Source organism: Epargyreus clarus, unplaced genomic scaffold, assembly GCF_041222505.1.
Source record: "Epargyreus clarus isolate Ecla_fem2 unplaced genomic scaffold, WU_Ecla_fem_2.2 ptg000007l, whole genome shotgun sequence".
Lineage (NCBI taxonomy): Eukaryota > Metazoa > Arthropoda > Insecta > Lepidoptera > Hesperiidae > Epargyreus > Epargyreus clarus.
Genome location: NW_027332215.1, coordinates 24,769,589 through 24,789,357, shown reverse-complemented (window position 1 = coordinate 24,789,357; position 19,769 = coordinate 24,769,589). Strand labels below are relative to the sequence as shown.

At 35.6% G+C, this 19,769-nt stretch overlaps 1 protein-coding gene across 1 annotated transcript in view; it reads left to right on the top strand.

Annotated features, from left to right (window-relative positions):
• Window positions 1–19,769, top strand: part of LOC140743721 (protein bric-a-brac 1) — a 393,179-nt gene that overhangs the window by 11,881 nt on the left and 361,529 nt on the right. Inside the window, exon 2 of the mRNA XM_073075232.1 lies at window positions 16,296–16,368. The gene's annotated coding sequence lies outside the window, so the exon portion shown is untranslated. The remainder of the gene's footprint in view (window positions 1–16,295; window positions 16,369–19,769) is intronic.

The following is a 19,769-nucleotide window of genomic DNA, read 5'->3' as shown; positions in this document are numbered from 1 at the left end:
CAGCGTGTTGGAATGTGGCTAAACCCTTGTAATTGTGAGAAGAGATCCGTGCTAAGCAGTGGAAAAGAATAAGATGATGACAAATTTCAAGAGCGCTAAATTTCGCCATATATGATTTTATGGTCGTAATACGTAGTCAAATAGGGAATCAATTTAACCGACAGAGCATGTCTTTATAGTTGCCGTGGTCGTCTAATTTGTCATGATTTGAGGTCGTATTTCTGCCAGCGAGGCGCTTGGGGCGCCAATTTTAAACTAATGTTGTCGCAAAATCAAATTCTAATGTTGCTACATCGAGCTCAGTACCAAGCGCGGCTTTCTGACTGTTGTAAGTTGTAACTTGAAACTTCGATATCAATATTTATATGCGAGTAGGTAGGTACATCTACTAATAACCAGTATTGTAGTTAGGATTATGAGCGCCACTTGCTAGATATTTTGTGATAAAAAATATTGTATGCGCTCCCCAACACTTTTTCTAGGAATCCGATAAATATCCGAATCAATCAAGTTTAAAAGTCTTCCTGATAAATTTTTACGCTGATTTATAAAGTTAAAAAAATCTACTATAAACATTACACATCTTTTTTTATATGTCGATTTTTTTGTATTAATTGTAATATTTTAATTAATATTTACGTAATTTAATTTTCAATTTGTACATACTATTTCTTTATATGTGTTTGTTTTTATTCTCGTAACTGTGTGTGCATAAATCTTATATATAAAATTCTCTCGTCACAATTCTCGTGTCACAATGTTAGTTACCGTACTCCTTCGAAACGGCTTCACTGATTTTCACCAAATTTTGTTTGCATATTCAGTAGGTCTGAGAATCGGCTGGTCCCTGTAGTTCCGGGACCAGAATAGGGCTACGGTACCTTTTGAAGGTTTCCCCCTCGTGACCAAAAAAAAAAGGTCTGAGAATCGGCTACTATCTATTTTCCATACCCCTATATGATAAGGGTTGTTCACCCTCAACATTTTTTTATTTATATGGCATCGTTTGCCGGGTCAGCTAATAATAAATAAAATAAATAATTTTATTTATCGTATGTGGATTAGCAAATTCACAGCCGTGCAGCTCATCAGGCGAGCCTCTTGTTGCGACGCTGTTCATACCCGCACACTAGAATTACCACGGACAAAGATAACGTGACTCTTCTGCATGACAGATCGTTGTGATTTCCAGTATTATCGACAACTGAATAAATATTTATCAGATAGTTATGGGAGCTGCGCGTCGAGGTAAGAATCGAAAAGTCTATTTACGTACATACACGCGAACGTATTTACACTAGAAGGTTCATGTTAAAAATATATCGATATTTTTTTCGATATAATATATCGTAATGTTATATCGATACTTTGCGATATATCGAATAAATATATCGATATTTTAAAAATATCGTAATTATTTGTATTTAACTAGTCTATAATATTAAATAGGGATCAGGTTAATTATGAGTAAAAACAGTTTAGAGAGATGAAACATATCAACTTTATTTATAAATCTTTCGAAGAAGAATCCAATGAAAGATTTATAAATCCCAGTACTTTTTCTCGAAACCTTGCAAAAACAAAACTTTATTTACCCTTTTGGCTTGTAATCAGCTTCTCCGCTGTATAAGAACTTGTGCGGCTTTTGAGAAAAGTCGTTCAGATGGAACTGAGCTAGCCACCATAGTAAAATATTTAAATGCCACATTGACAATGTTCCAGATTTAAAGGAATAATTAAGTAGATATAAAGAATAAAAATGGAGTGTACCACGATATTTGATATATCGGATGAAATATATCGCGATATTACATTCGATACTAGATGATTCGATTATATCGGATTGAAGCGATATATCGCATACATGTATCGATATTTTTTTGAAATATCGATTTATATCGCCCACTACTACTAGAAGGCCCGGACATCTTACACTACCTAAAAAGCCCGCTGCCGTCGAATTGACGGCAAGTAATATAATTGTGATAAATGCTTCGATCACTAATAAGAACGATAAATGTTACAAATAATAATTAAAGTCCCAAAAACTGCTACTTCATTTTATAAGTAAATATATGGCGATAAAGTTAGCTTTTATTTGCATATTTTAGGTATCAATTTACCCAAAACGATTGTTTTTGGTCATGTAACAAATATCACAAGAATGTTTTTTTTAATGCAATTAACGTTATTAAATACTTTCGTGTTTTATTATTTTGTGTGTTATTTAGTAGCTTCAACTTCCTCAGCAACACCATAATTGTCTAAGCTTCGGAATATTGTCAAATTACTTCTGTTATTCTAATGTTCTGCATCAAGTTGTTTCACAAGCGGCAGAATGAAAAATATGACAAGACATCGCTTTTCTTGTTTTCTTACTATATGTAATTCAAGATAAAAGCTTGGATTATTTACAAATTAGATCAAGGATATTGTAAAATACACGTTTTGGTGACTTCGCCCGCGGTTGCTTTGATTTTCAGTACATGTCCACTCTGCGACTCTATGGCTATATGAATATGAATATTGAATATAGTCCTCGTTTAATACCTTGTAGGTGGTCGATGGTGAGCCAAATTCAGATGTAAGCTACTAGTTATACGGCATCTACATCCAGCTCGAGTTCTAATATGTTTTCCACCTTTACAATAGTAACTAATTGTTGTTAGTGGTAAATCTTCCTCGGAGTTGAAGAAAGATGATGATTGCTATTCAGATAGTGAATCGAAAGGTTCAGTTCTTCTTTATAGCACTGATATACTAGTAACATCGCTCTTCTCACTAGATATTACCTAATTCTTGTGCTATTTCCACTCCATTATATAGTATATACGGCGTATGCTCATTGTGAAGAATATACTTTTACCTACTGACACAAGTAGACTTACAGACCGCAAAATGCTCAATAATATAATTATTCGTACTAGAAATTGTCAAATATAAGCGAAAATAAATACAACTTTGTTCAAAATTATAATAACATGTGTATTTACGTATCACGTGACCGAGCAAGTGACTTGATTTACTATACCGTCAAATTGACGGCAGTGGCCCTTATAGGTATTACTATTTGGAATTTTAAAAATAAAAGCATTACGAGTATTATTTTTATATAAATACTTCAAAAACAATACTTTAGAAAAAGTCATAAAATATCAGAGTGGTTGAAACCACAAGTAAAAAGTTATGTACATCGATGTAAAATGTCATTGGTTATGTACGAATAATTTCATAAAACCGTCAAATTGACGGCGCCGGTCTTTCTAGTGTTAATAATTTTATTTAAATTTTTCACAAACTTGTACCAAGATATTTATGATAGATAGAGTCACTTTCCACGATGGAGGTGAACTGTTCCCATGGAGGACGGCCACCTGCACGAGGTACGCGCCCCGTCAGCGTTGACCGTTCCGCGAAGGCACGATGCAGCGTAAGCATCGTGTAGGGCTGGCGCGATGCAGCCCCAACGTGTAGGCCTGTTCCTTACACTTAACTGGATCATCATGAAATGGTAACGATAAAAATAATGTAAGTTATTGTTCTTCAAAGAAGATTTCTCACGGTATCTCAAATCTAAGTTGTATCACTATCCCATTATTAATAAAAACAATATTTGTAAATATTACGTAATAACAAATTCTCCGTATTCTGACCAAAGAGAGGCCAAAGACTACAAACTAAAAACAAACACATGAATTAAATAACCATAGGTGTTGTCATACTTTATATATGTTATAAAGGATGACATACATTTTTAATAGTTTGTCATACGTGATTTATTTACCTAAATATTATTAACCAACCTCAATAAGCACACGTATACAAACTTGCTTCTTCAAATCGATAATATTATTATAGTCGGTAGCCATAAAATTATTATCATATCCTTTTGTTTTGGGCGGTGCCTAATTGAGATTTAAAACAGCATGTCCTGCGTAAGCGAGTAGGCTCTGAGATAAAATTCACAAAACGCCTTACCCTCGGGCGGGCGTCTCTACATTCTTGCATATAGCGTGTTAACTATAGGAGTAGTCTTTACACACTGTGGAGCTATACTAGTGATTTGATAATTCGTGGATAATGTGGATATTGTCGGATATTTTCTGGTTTATATTAATTACTGTAATATTATGTTTTTTACTTCGATCAGTAATAAGAACGTTTTTTATTATAATTAAGCTTAAATATTATTAAAATAAATTTAACATTAAATTATAACAAATATGAATAACCGAATTAATAATATAATAACGTTAAACTCTCTGTAAACCACTGTTTTATAATCAGTATGAATATGTAGACTCTGTACAAAACTAAATATCTTTATTATTACGAGAGGAAAACCTTCAAAAGTTACTCGGTGCCGTGGAAACGACAAGATGTTATGTGGGATTCTTTCCGCACTCAAAACCGTCCGGTGGCCGTCCTTGGTCCTGGATAGAGAACTCTAGGATCTCTAAAGGAACCGGAGTCCTATGAGCGCGTTGCCCCGTTGGGTTCTGCCCAGGTGAGCATGATGCTTGCCACACCGTCCGTCCGGTGGGTACGATGGTCGTGCAGTTCGAGCTCCCATTATGTCTGTCCGCAATTCTTAAAGCCCCCTTTAGTCGCCTCATACGACAGGCAGGAGGTATCGTAGCCCTATTCTGGTCTCAGAAGCCTGTACTTCTACAACATTTACTGCCCTACTTGATACGTGATATAATGAAATTGATATAGATAAATTAAATCGTAATAGATATTCCCCAGATATCATACCTCACCTATTAATAAAATACGCAAACTATCGTATGACATGGATATTTACATTACAGCTGAGCAACGCGACCTGATTCCTCAGTGTGCATACTTCCCCTGTCTTGCAAATAACACATGCGCAAGCGCAGCGCGCTTCCAACGAACGCACTCCTTCATTAGGAATTATAAAAATATAATAAACAAGTGGACTCGAAGCGTTCCTTACGCATCCTACTCACGATACACGCTGCAAATTATTATGTTTCAATAATAACTGCTGGTCACATTGCAAGCGGACGCATAATCTACCTACAAGCGGAATGCCTCATTACCAAAAGGATCTGTAAAGTTTTTCATATTTTTAATTTTATACGTGAGTGGTTAGTTGTCATACTATGATTTTTGTATGACGTGATTAATTAGACAAGCTAAACGTAATCTAATAATCTTATATCCTCTTGACATTCATTGTGAACTGTGAGAATGATTACAAAGAAAACCCCTAGGGGTAGTGAAGAGTCTTGTCACTTATTGCACAAACGGGCCATAGGTACTCACAGACACATATATTCGCACTTATTCCTTGACAAGTGCGTGTCCAGCACAAGCAACACGATCCAATTAGACGACTGTTCGTTAGGATATTATCTCGAAATAAACTTAACTGCTACATCTCCACCATCGACATGTGATTCAAACTCGATATCACCAATTCCTGAATTAAGTTTATTACACGCATTCTATATTCCTACTACAGTTTTTACTCGCTGCGCTCATGAAACCGCTTTCATACGCTCCAAATTTGTATAAAAGAGACGTCGAATGCTTCCTTTGCATGTGCTACCGTGCATATGCAACTTGTTGTACCTTTTGCTTACTCAATAATATTCTAATGACGGTGTAGCAAACCATACTTTCTGAAATGGAAAATGGCTATACGCCTACGTGTTTTGTATCTGCTACCAGCTTATACCTTTACGGTATTTATATTAATAGTATTTAATTTTAATATTTATTTTGTTAAGTGTTATTTACACAAGAAAGTCGATTTTCAACAATTTGTCAATTAAGATAATTGGTAAATTAAGTTTATTTCGAAACTTTATTAACATTTCGTATCTCTGTTACTGTTATTGAAATTTATTTTATCTATTAACTAGTGTGGTAATATTTATAAACATATTATGTAAAAATCACTAGGCTTTAGGAACACGGCTTTTTATAAAGTCATGCTCCAAACATTTAGCTGCTTAGATGTCATCATTTTACAGACTTCAGCAATATTTAGCCACCAATATAACCAACATAAATATTAGTTTAATTCAATCCTAGTTTGAATTTACGTACGCAAACTCCTGTCAAAGTTTAGTATTCCATTGCGCAACTCCGTGACGCTAGGGGATGGGGCCCATACCACCCTTTATATTAAGCCTAAGGGTCTTCACCGATGTTCCGATTAAACTTCGTACATTATGATAAACAATTGAAATTGCTAACAATCGAATATTATTAATCTAAAGTAGCAAACAAGTTTTCAGTTTTCATCTAATGGTAAGTAGTCGCTGTCAGCCTTTAAACACACATAGAATCAGAGTTTTACCAATAGTAGGACCCAGATCTAAAGTCGAAGTTCCGCATCACGTAATTGTCTCCCACCTTACCACACTTCAAACGAGAACACAACAGTGCTTAACTATGCTGTTATAAAGTAATAATTGGTGTCGGCTAACAATAAGGCTATGACATCTAACCACAAATCTTGAATAGGTACCTTATGTGCGTAATGTAAATGTATGTATATGTCGGCGATATCCCACTACCGCACTTTATTAATAAACTGAACGAAACTACTTTAATATGAGAATCACTTTTATTCACTTTTATTTACAATTCGGGCAGAGTAATGGCTTACACGACTGACTAAATGCGAATGAACCACGCTCTACCAGCGCGTGGACTTAAATACTACTCGAGTGACAAACAGCGTAACAACTACCCTCTGACATCACTTGTTTTGTTATAACAAGTGACGTGATTCACAATAAATTTAACTATTAATAAAATAACATTATATTTAAAATATTGTTTTAAAAATACGAGAATAAATATTTTAATATTATTATAATTCATATAATTTATTTGGTATGACTAACAAAGTGTTTTGAAGTACTACCGGAAGTCGTCCATATTTTAATCTAAATATTAATTCCACATTGACAATCAAAATTAACATGATAATTAATATTATATATTATAAAAGGTCTCGCCGCCCATATATACATTTACATACCTATGTATGCACCGGTAAACATACGTATATTAAAGAGTTATATATATATATATATAGTTATATATTATATTGTGACTATATTCGTCCACAATACACCCAAAAGGGACTTTACGAAAGTTTTATAACAAGAATATAACCCAGTTTAAACGATCATTCACAAATACAGTGACTTTAATTCAAACTGTACACGACACGGCACTAAGCTGCTAAAGCTCCCGATTAAATGTCAATAAGTGAGGGTAGACTCTCGCTCTATTCCCGCAGGTCCGAATAATCATCCACGAAGGGTCCGCCTCGCGCATGTCCTAAGGCTTAAAATTTAGCGAGCTTTACATTGCGCATGTCTAGTTTTTTGAAGCCACCAATAGCATCCCTAAGCTTTGACATTTTACTAAAACTTTACCGCGCATGCTTGGGAAAAACGTGTTAACCTGAAAGAAGCTTTTATCTCCATGATCTAAAGTGCCTTTTTGGTCGTATAACCTGAATCACGCTATTGAAATTTTCTGAATTCTCTGCATAAATACAACTCCGGTACCATTAGTACTGGGAGCAGAAGTGATTTTCCTGAGAATAGCCGCTTATTGACTCGGGTGACTCCGCTTTGCCGGACCCGCAAGGGTGGGCTAGTAATTGTCATCTACTGGTTATTTCTGACCGGCCGAGTGGTTGATCCCATGAGACTCTAGGCAGTTAGGACCTGGAAAAGGACTCCTGCTCTTTTGTCATTTTTCTCAAAAGAAAATTGTGAACTTAATAACATTTATTTCTGTGGAAGAATCCCTTTTATAAAACTTATATTCAGCTATATAGGAACACTTTTGTGGCTTTATTTTTATTCCAATTGCAATGTTTGTATTTACCTACGTGTACCATTTCGTACCTCCCTGTTGTTATCTTATATAAAAATGTCTAATATCTGATTCCTTATTTAATTTTAAGTTAATCACACCAAAGATTTCTAAATGAAAATATTATTATTACATAAACACTATAAGACAACTAGTACAATAAAAACCACTTTGCCCACCTTTATGACAATAAGATTTCATGTACATTTTACGAACTTACCTATATATTTTCTATTTTTTTCGTTTAATTTCTGAATGTTTTATTAACGTAATATCTAATTACCTATAGTATGTAAATGTAATAAAATATTCTGGTGCCAATATTTTGATATCACGTTAGAGTCGGAAGCTTTTAACATCTGACCCCTGTTTTATTTGCATCCAATTGATGCAACGACGGACAATGCACGTCATTGAATAGTAAGTAGTCACGGCCACCAATGGGTCAGTTACTATACTAAAGACACCTATATAAAATGTGTTAATACTTTAATGTTGATGTATAATTACATGAATCTAAATTGATCAGTGTGGAGGTGATGCTCGCGCTGTAAAAATAAATCATGAACAGCTAACCTTCCCCACATGTAGACCTTACCGGTGAACTGATGTCAGCATTTCTCAGCCAAACATTGTATCAGGATCCGACCTATCTCACCTGGAGCTCGCCGGTCAAGCTTCCGCGCCGTCTACATATAAAGCATCTTATTCTTGCCCTTTCAGACAAAAAGCTCGCTTAATTTTAAGGTAAATGGGGCTACCGGCTTGCAAAGCACTTATTACTCCACAATCAAAAGTAATTTCAATAAATATGGACGCCGCGCGGCCGGCTGTGGTTAGCCGATCCTTTATATCCCATCTAATAAACAGTTCACCGTCACGAGAAAGCGGATCGATGAACAAATTGATGTATTTATCATTACTTTCTCACGATCTTCGGATAGACGCGGCATTTTTACATTTTAGTTGCGAATAAATAAACGTCGAGGGCGGTGCAACGCTTAGCTTAGGAATAATACCAGTATGAGTATGTCGAGTGTGCGTGCGTCTTAACAGGTTGCGCGTGTACCTTTATAGTATGTAATACCATGCCGGGCTAGTAGTCAAAATGTTAGCTTTTTGCTTTTGGCTTCGTCAAAATAATTGTTATTGCATACATACTAGTAGGTTCATAATCATACGAAGGTTGCAGCTTACATACTTGGTTTTGGACATAGTGTGAATAGGTGATTTGGTAAACAGTAGGTAACTAAATATGTATATTACATAGTAAAGGTTCACATGCATCGTAACGTATTAACTTAAAATTAACAACACTTTTCTATTTGTGCCCAGTTGCTAAGATAATTTCGAAAACATTAATTTGATACTGATCTGAGATCGATTAATCGATCTTTTCGACAAAAAAGAACGATTATTTTCATCGATCTCCAGTAATAGATTCAGTGAATCGATCTTTCATTCTAGATACGAAAGTAGATCTTTTTGAAGTTGATTGAACGTTAAAAAATGGGATACAGACATTTTTTGCCGATGGTTAATATGTATTTCAGTGCTTGTTTGGTCCTGACCTGCTCGTTTAGTATGACGTGTTTTTTTTCCCTATCTTAAACACCGAAGATCGAAAGATCGAAAAGACCGATTTTTGGAGAATCGATTTTTTAGGCCTTGTTTTTTTGTAAATCGATTTATCACACTTCGATTCGAATCGATTTAAGAATCGATCTTTTTGGAAAAGAATCGCCATCCCTATTGTTAATCTAAATTGTTACCTCATTTCATATTTTAGTGTATCTTACTATAGATTGCCAAGTGTTTGGAAATATAGTCCTACAGTAAATAGGTGTATACAAATAAGGTTAACATTGTTTAGAAGTACAAATAGTAAGTAATTTAACTTCGTGCACCGTGATTGTGCCGCTCTAAACTTAGTTCAGAAACACTGATCTAGATGGAGTTACAGAAAGCAAGAGGAATCAAAGTACAAATAGGTAATAGTAACGGCTTTTTTGTTTTTATTTGTTATATTGATGTTTTATTAGAATAAAAATTCTTTGGAATTATATTCAGAAATCTCAATATTTTTAATATACATTCGTTGGTATTGATGCAAATTTAAAACAAGTAACATCTTCTAAGTAGGATTTCTAATTCTTAATCTGTTTTGGATCATACGGAGATCAAGTAATCCAAATAGTGTTTTAAAATAACAAACAATAGTCCAATAGTCTTTAATATGTTAATCCATGTACAATAAATAAATTTATAACTATCCGTACTTAGCCTTTCGTCATTCTGCTACTCGACAGTAGATGGCGCTACTGCCTACTTCCTCCATAAATAGTCCTGTGTTGTTTTTCTTCTATACTTTTGTTACGAGCTTTATTTTATATCAACTACGTATAGATAGTAATTGTAGAAAAATCGTTCACACAAATTGTTTTTATCCATGTGTAATTTCCAAGTCCCTCCGGACCATTGTTATCAATTAAAATCTTTTACCCGTGCCCTACCATTCTTCTGGGTTCAAGTCTCGATCCACAACCACAGAATATACCGTTGCTGTTATCACAATATACTTGGAGCATATTGTACCACGTTGCTCCAACTCTGCCTGATGGGATGCTCCGTCAAGCTCTAACGACTGACTGTCCAATGATAAAGGCAGACTGACTTTTTGGGTGAGTTGAGTTCTACACAAGCCGCGGGGCGCATCGCTTGCATCTTTTATATTATTTACGTAATAGGTATTACATTTTCTTAGCACTTTTGTGATACGGAAGACACTTTTTATACTACAGTCGAAAAACCCAGTTTGACTTTAAATTCAATTTACACATGTCCGAGTATACATATGTACTGATGTATAGGTACATCGGTGTCCAGGTGTCCAGGTACATAGCTGGACATAGCAGCTCTGGCATATAAAAAGATGTAAGTACATATATGTAAGGGTACCTAGAATGTTATTCCCAATAGTAAAGCACCAGTGAGGTACTATCATTTGGGACTTCATTGGCGTGATTCTTACTTTAGGTAACTTAAGACTTCAAATATTGCCACTAATTCCATAAACAACTTTAAAAAACCATATTCTATTAAAAATAATGTGTACCTAATGGTTATGCTGTTTCAATCTAAATTAAATCTAGATAGTTGATCGGCTTAAAATTCGCAAGGATAATTTAATTATTGTTATGTCATATGTAATTTACAGTGGAATTTGCCTAACTCTCGACTGCAGAATTGGAATATTATTTAATAGTCGGCTAATGTTGATTAATTGTATTCATACCGTAACGTTGCAGCGCTAATATGGGATTTAATATCTAAATCTAATGTAAGCGGCGTCGAGAATTTATTCCATATTGGTTTGGCGTTGCTAAATAATATATTGCGTAATTAACTTGCGGCTAAGTTAATGAATTATATATAATAACTTAATAAACATTAATACTAAATATGTATTAGTATTGATAGCTTTTATTTGTGGTATACATATTTCACATTAGTTTTCAGCGCTTAAATTCTAAGCATGGTCCTCTGATTTTTCTAAGTGATACGCTTTTTAGGGTTCCGTACCCCAAGGATAAAAACGGAAGCCAATTACAAAGACTCCAATTAGTCAACATACAAGACACGCTATTTTCCCAGCGTTTCTTGCTTTACCTTTTGAACCGTAAATGGTAGACAGATAAAATTTTCACAATATATATATACTTCTGTGGATGACACAAGAATAAATGCTAAAAATAATGAAGTCGGTTAAAAATGAAATGAAGATTTCGTAGTACGGAACCCCCGGTGCGAGTTTGACTCGCTCTCGGTGTATTTTCTAATACAATAATCACTGGCCTTAACCGGGAAGTATAATGTATTTTCAACTACTTCTTATAAAAATATTCGCAAAGGTGTTTAACTTTACCAAGCCGCATGGGCCAGCATGGTCCACCATACGGACTATGCCCAGCTTAGTTTGAAAAAGGACCCATTCCCAGCAGTGGGAGTGGGAGAGAGTGAATGACTGTTGGTGATTAGTTAGTAATAGTAACTACTATCAAGTTTAAATAAAAGTTTGAGTTTAGAGCTTATTAAAATAGTGACGTGACTTGTACAGACGTACTACCTAACTACCTATCAATGTTTCGCTTTAAGTATTTTTTAGCAGCTGTGTATCGAGGCTTATCAGTAGACCTCAACATTTTGACGCCCGTGTGATGATGATGTGTGTGCGTGTGATCTGTTTTTTCCGCTGTAGCTATAAAGTGTTCCTAACTTGATGGGCTTCCGTGATATTATTAATAAGACAAGATCAGTCCCTCTTACAAACAATAATGTCGTATTAGAACCAGTAAGGTTCGAGGGAGAGGCACCACCGCCAAATCTAGTTCCAGTGTGATGCATTTCTTGCGTTTCGGTGGAAAGGTGTCGATATTAGCCGACTTTCCTAAATGTGAGGCGTCCGTATTACTTCACTCCTGGCAACGTGTCTGTGATATGCTCTATGTAGAATCTCTGTTTCATATGGATAGTAATAGATGTCCATGAGTGACGTTGGCCACTTACCATCATGTGGACATATTGCAATGGATACTTATTTTCTGTGTGTGCGATGTAAGTAAAGTATCTAACGAGCTTGCTTTTCGTCTAATGATAAGTGGTCACTGCCGCTAATAGATATTTGCAATCAATCACAATTAGGAGTGAAGTTCTACTCGAGATCTACCGGAGAGTCTTAACTTAATATCTTACAACTGATATTCCAGCAAATATGGTAAAGTAGATATTACAAGGGATCGTATGTCATAAAAAGTATGGCCACCATTTAAAATGATAGCAATGTCAGTTAATATGAAGTGGCAATCGCGAAGCAAGACATTTCAACAATCCACTAATAACAGAGCGAGTGAAGTGTCACAGCTCGTCACGTCTGAAACGAGTTAACCGTTAGGCTGTCGCTCGTGGAGTGCGCTATGAAATAAAAATAAAAATATAAATTCTATTTAGCCTGTTGAAAGCCGCGCACGGTTGTACGTACAAGGTGTAATTAATCACTCAGATAAACTCGACCAATGAAGGAAGGAAGTAGGCTACATTTATATTTTGTGTGACAAAATACCCGCCGGTTTGATCCGGACGTAAAAACTGAAGCAGCCCGCGCCTAGGGATGTTTGGACGGAGCTTATTTACTTACAAGTGTCGACGTTTCATTTTTGTATCAAAACTGCTTTTATTTTACGGAAAATAACAAAAAATAAGGTTTTTCTCTGTGGAGATTGAAACTGTATGAGACCGGTCCATTCATGTCAGCAATGTAAACATAATATATGCTCCAATACATACAATAAACAGTTTGTAATATTCCGTAAATATCGACTTAAATCGAAATAAACTTCCTTAATAAACTTAAAAATCGCAGAGTGCGAGAATGTATCACAGATGCTCCGTTGTAAATTTACGCATTCTAAACTGTAGGTTTGCTATAATACATTACCTACATGTTCATCTCTATTTTCCCACGTTTGGACATGATTATCTAGTTATCGATTCTCATATTGTGTATACAAGACCAAGTACTACATAATACAATATACAAGACAAAGTAGACTTAAACCAGTAAATCTAGTCTAGACTTAAAAATCATTAGATCAGTCTAAACTTAAAAAAAATAAACTTAAAACATCACATTAAAATACTATTAAATTACTATCGATACTTATGTATATTTCGGTGGCGGCGCATCTCTATCGTTTCACATTCGAGCCTCTAGTACTGCCGCTTATCGGTAGCGTTTTACATTTTTATTGCAAGCGGATACGGCCTGCGCTGCGCCGACTTTATTATTTCTCCCTCGCAATTATTGTTTAGAGAAGTCCGGCCGGCGACTGGCCGCGCGACTAGTTTTTTGCAATCGCCCTACCATTTGTAGGAAATGTTAGGATTTCGACTTTTTTGGTTCATTGGATAGCTTTGATAACGTTTATAACTACTAATTTTTGGAATATTTGCATTTGATATTTACGTGTAGAAAGCGGGAAGATTTATTTCGTTTTTACTTGTACGGCTGAAGTTTAATCGTAAGGGACTTTGAAAATTATAGATATAAATATAGACAGAGTTATGATTCGCTCAATAAATTTCGTTGGATAAGGGCGTAAACATCGTGTACAATATGAGTGCCGACTTCAGAAATATGTAATAAACCAACATTTATTTCAATTATTTTTTACTTTGTAGTGACATAGAAGCCGGTTGTATTTTTTGTTAAAAAAAATTCATCCTTTTTAGTGATGACATACTAACGTTTAAAGAAAAAACTTACAAATGTACCAGTTGCCCCTATACAATTTTTTAAAGTTCCCCTCTATTTCACCTTTGACATATCTTCTTTGCACCAAAAGAAGTCATCAAAATCTAAATATATATAACTCAAAGGTGACTGACTGACATAGTGATCTATCAACGCATAGCCCAAATCACTGGATCGGGCTGAAATGCCATGCAGGTAGATGTTATGACGTAGGTTAGTTTAGGTAGGTTATCCGCTAAGAAAGGATTTTGATCAATTCTACCCCCAAGGGGATAAAGTAGGGGATGAAAGTTTGAATAAATCTTCTTAGTTAATAATATTACGTCGTAACGCGAGCGGAGCCGCGGGCAAAAGCTCGTCAGTTCATAAACGACGAAGTTATCTTTGTATAAACATAAAAAACATATCTACGGATGAATTAAGAAACCTCCTCCTTTTTTAAGTCGATTTGTTAATTAATTTTTAATACCTTCCGATTTTCGATGAGGAGGTAGCTCAAAATATTCTTGCCCAGGAATTCGAACACTGAACGTTCCGTGTGAGAGGCCAAACAAATGGCATTGTTATATCTTTTCTAATCTCATTCTTTTTATTAGTATTGTATCTATTAATTAAAAACGCTACAAAGTATAGGAGTCAGTATTTCGGTCCGAAACGTTTTATCATAATGACGATAAAAAATATTATATTGATAATTACAAACGTTGTGAAATCTAATTAATTCTATTTGTATACTTAGAACAAAGCCCCGTTTAGCAATGAGAGGCATTGCACTAAATCACTGAGCTCCTAAAGGCTCTCTCGGTAGCAAGGTGTTTGCGGCGGTCCTTAATATCCGCTCGGAAGCTTCCTAGACCTTCTGCATCTGGTTTGCTCCTCCCATTGCTACCGTATTCAATTGAATGTTAACGGATACCGGTAATTTGTAGAAATGAAGTGATCACTTATGTATTTTGAAAGTGGTGTGAATTATTGTTTGACTACCAAAATCACTACACGTTATGGCTTGACTTCTTCGAGTCGGTCACAGATTCGGGCTACTCCTGATGACTAAATTGTTCGTCTTCCAACTAGACTACAGCGACGTGTGTCATTGTTGTTATAAGGCAAAAATGGGCGTAGCATAGCACAGATAAATGAGTGTGAACTGCGTGCCCGTATCCTAATCGTGTCCGTGTTAGATACCACAACAGAAATAAATAAATTAACTGTGGAAGAATAGTATCATGTGAAATGAATGTAAACCTTTTCGGCTTTTTCTGGCAATTCTCAGTTCAAATTATTAGACATCAACCTCGAATTAATATTGCCATCACCTCGTCTCATTGCGAATGAAATTGAATCAGGGCGTGTTAGGACGGGGTTACGGCCCTCGATATATATATTTATTAATGCATCACGAGGTGAGCAAATTGAATAATGTTCCCCGCGAAATAAATTGCAATAAGGTGAGAATCTCCGTCGGGCTGACAATATTTAAATTATATCAAGCTTCTGCCACCAATGAGAGGGCGACGTACGTTACATGAGGCCTACGCTGCCAATCACTTCTGTGTATTTGAATTTGATATTTTACGCTTTGTAAGCGGGTAGCTGCCACGTGCCTTGGGGTAAACCATTAGTGGCACGAGAAGACTCGAAAATTTCATTTTAGGTTCTCTGAATCTGGATATTTTTTATAAAATTGGCGATAAAGAAGTTTGGCCGATTGATTCAAAGTAATCACAGTCGCCTCTGGTTAAAACATTGGCTCAAAACATGAGTGGCCAAATCGTCGCTGGCTTAAATGCAGAGTTATTTTACGTCTTTGAAAAAGCCTCTGTCACATCGTGACGGGAAAAACCTATCAGCTCATGACTGACTACGATAAGGTGTAGGGCGAGAACCGTTAATCCACAGCTGGAACATGGAAGCCATGATTTCGGCATATTTAAGTAAAATATCTTAAATTTATTTTCTTAACTTACGAACTAATTAAGCTTAAGGATATGATATATAGGTATGTTTAATACACAATGTATTTAGTGTATGTGCCAGCAAAATAGCTTCCGTGTCGAGACAAAAGTAAAAAATTGTATCGTATTTAACATTTACTTTTTTATTTCAGAGTATCGACTTATCTGGTGTCAAACTATGCCAAGTTGGTGGTCTGCAACAAATTTCAATACGGGTTCCTCCAAGTAAGTATTCCCAAAAGAGCTATTTAATTATAAGATAAGTCAGCAAACGAAAAAACTGACTTATCTTATCAAGTAACTCCTACGAATTACTTGAGTTTTGCTTCAGAAATCTAATAAGAAGCAAACGTAAACATAATCATGTGCAGTTTTAAGAAATCATTGAGTATTTTATTCCCATCTCGGTCAATGGTAACAATTGCTGACTTGATCCTCGCGGGATATTGGATTCTAAGTCTTCAGTGATAATAACAGTGTTTTAAAACTGTTTTTAGCTGATACATACTCATTTTATACAGCACTCGCATATAAAAATAAATCTAAATGCCAATACTTGATGGAACCCCGCCTTTCGATCCTGGTATCCATAAGCCTCCTTCATTACTGCGCTATTAGTATAGATTTACTGCCGTTTGAGTGCCCGACGAGCCGATGGAGCGTTTCGATTTCCGTCAAATCCTCCTTTATAATATTGCCTTGTCGTCCCTATTTCCTATCGACATTCTACAGGTATAGATGTCTCTATTTCGTCCTTAATGAGGGAAAGAGACAGTAAAATCATTTGAAATGGGCGGAGGATACCAGAAAATGGAAAATTATCTGGAATGCGCTTTGACTGGTTGGTGTATGTAAATGTGCTAAGACGATAAAGATTTTCGTTCATTGAAGTTGCTTTACAAGTGTGTTATGCACTGCTGCTGAGGAATTTCTACTGAGAAATCTTAAGAAAAGAACATTTAATTTTTAAGCGATTTAATTACAGAGTTTTAATATGCATAGAAGTTGAGGATCGTCAGGAAATGTAGTTGTTATCATCCCTTTAGGTAAGCATTAAAATTATAATTCAATTCGCAATCATTTCGTTAAGCGCTGAGAACTTGTATAAAGTTCTAGCTATTGCCAATATTTATCTCTATACGTTTCCTTCAGAATTCACGAACATCGAATTCATTTTAGCAATTGGTCGGAATATTAATTGAAAGCTCTTAAAAGTGTCCGTCCACAAACTTGCAAGTTCGGTTCAGTAGTTTAAACTCAACAACTCTTCCACAACTCTCTACTTAGTTCATCTTAATAATTTAAATTGCATTTTAGTTCAAATAAAAGTAAAATTGAAGCTGTCCACTCAACTGAAAGGGCTTTAAACTTTTAATTTTATAGCTTATCGAGGATAAACTTATGAAGTAGCGGGCAGGGCGCGCCTATGACGCACGGATGAACACACAGTACTGGCGATAAACTATTACTTTATTATGGCGACGCCCTTAACAATCATTACGTGAAGTCAAACATTGAGGCTTTACGGCTTTTTGCCCTTCGATTCCCTTTACATTGTTATAGAAGAATGTCAATGTAGGTAGGTAACCTTTAAGTTAAACAAGTCTCACGTCAGCTGCGAGACTAATGGAGCGTAGTGTTTGAAGAATTAAATATTAGGGTAGTGAAGTTATTGACCGAACATATTTTATTTTGTATAGGAATATTTAACTTAATCGGTTAGGTACCCCTAAACAATTAAGTAAACTAATAACTATTCCTCTTCACATTTATTTCAGCCTAATAACAGCAGTTTTAAGCACTGCTGCGTTCTGGTTTTAAGGGTGTGGTAAGAAACACATATTTTTACGACGCGTTTAACTTCAATCCTTAGAGATAGTGGCGTAACTATAGGGTAGCAGGACTGACAAAATGTCACGGGTCCCCCGGCCCAGGAGGCTGTGAGCTCAAAACTGACCATAAAAATCTCTGAAATGTATAAATCATGATATTGTATAAATCAGCGAAAAATAAATTATCTTAACATGTTTATAGTAAAATTAAATTACAATGTGACGAGTTTTCTTAGCGCCCCATGCAGTGAACTTTCCACGGGTCTCATGCGGTAAGGTTACGCTACTAGCAACGTATATGTGGCTGATCTGGGGTAGAAATCTAATTTCATCAGGGGTTATATTAGGCAGTGATTACTTGTATGATAAAGCAAAGAAAAAATTAAGATAAATATTCTGTATCATGAAAAATATTATCTATTGAAGAAAAATAAGGCCCTAAACTAGTAATTGCGGCAAAGTGCAAAAAGCACGTGTAAACGGAGAACGTCGTTACTGCCGGTCTACGTATACACAACAAATTCGTACTTGTGTCTCAAGTTTTGGTGATTTCCTCCGCCGATACATTACATACTGTAGCTAAGGAAGAAAGTACCTCGGTCCAGATAACTTGCCGTATAGCCATAAAGTAAAAACCACGTCGAAAAAAGAGATTTTACAGTGCCCCTTACAGTTTAGTGCCCCTTAAAGGAAATGCAGTCCGCTCGGTGAAACAACAAACGCGTGACTTCGCTAAACACATAGGTATAACTTGATTCAACAAATATTGCAAAATTGACGACATTTTCCCGTTAGCCTCCCCGGCGTTGCTCACATTACCATTTTGGATGACAATCTTATAACAGTTATAACTATTATAAGATTGTCATCCAAAATGGTATATTTTATTACATTACTTTACATTACATTACTTATATTATACTTACGGTTATGGTAAAGGTGGTTAAATCGCGACCTCTCCGTCAAGTGGCCCAAATCTTTAAAAGTTTTACCAGTAAATTAAACCAGTAAATTTTTAAAAGTTATATGCGTACTTATTAGGGTTTATTAATCACTTGAGACAATAATGGGTTGATCATAAGGGTACTTACGGTTTCATTGTCGCAATGTTACATATTATTATGTACGTAGTCTAAACGACTTTAAGTTAGGACAAAGTGCGTTGTTTGGTGTATATCTATTGCATAACTCACTTGATCAGAGGGAGTTTAGCATTGGTGCTCGTGAGACATAATGGGAAGTAAAGAGATCTGGAGATTTACGCGATTTTTTAAGGTTTGTGAAGCCTACTTTATACATAATAATATAATTGTCAAGTTTTATTAAATTGGCAGATTTTTATTATTTATCCCTTGTCTCTACGAGGAATATCTCTTGATATAATCTACGAGGTATATATCCAATTATTGTGTAACTGATGATGCGGCACTTAAAAGTACGAAAGATTTTAAATCTACTTGATATACTCTTTTGTATGCTTAATTAAAAGCTTGTTAAATCTTGAAATTAAATAAGTGTGAAGGCGGTTGTCGCCGGCTCCGTACTCCATACTGGCTAGAACATACGGCCTCGGGTTGTCATGTAACATTAACAGCCCTCTTCAGCCGGCGCCTTCATATTTGATTTAGAACCAGCCGGCTCTCCTCCAAATGCCCATTATGCGGGATTGAAGGCGATCGAATCAGCCTTTTGTTTGTACGACGTTTGCTTGTTTCATGCTTACATTGCAACGCAACGCAACGTACCGTTGCTTAAGAACTCAATAACGAAGGACAATATAGACCCTACAAAGTG